This window comes from Calidris pugnax, unplaced genomic scaffold (genome assembly GCF_001431845.1).
Source record: "Calidris pugnax isolate Ruff unplaced genomic scaffold, ASM143184v1 scaffold4, whole genome shotgun sequence".
Taxonomy (NCBI): Eukaryota; Metazoa; Chordata; class Aves; order Charadriiformes; family Scolopacidae; genus Calidris; species Calidris pugnax.
This window is the reverse complement of record NW_015090781.1, coordinates 6402144-6402517: the sequence shown is the minus strand read 5'-3', so window position 1 is coordinate 6402517 and position 374 is coordinate 6402144.

The window sequence follows — 374 nt, the reverse complement described above, 5'->3', positions numbered from 1 at the left end:
GGACCGGCACCGGGATCCTCCCCCCCCACCACCCCCGGGGGAGGCGGCGAGGCGAGAGCTATCCCCGACCCGCACCCGTCCCGCCCGAGCGCTGCCCCCACCCGGCCCGGATTTACCCCCACTTCGGGCCCTGCCGGGATCCAACCCCCCTGAGACCCCGCCTGGGCTCGCCTCCCGCTCCCCGCCCGGACCGGCCCCTCAGCCCCGCGGCGGGAACCGGGACCGGCCCCTCAGGCCACCCCGCTCCGCGCGCCCGCCGCCCCCGCCGCCTCACAGCACTTTGTTTACCTCTGCCCGCCGCTCACGGGAGGGGCGGGCGCCGCCGCGGGGCTGCCTGGGAAATGTAGTCCCCCGCCTGCCGCCCGAGCACCCTG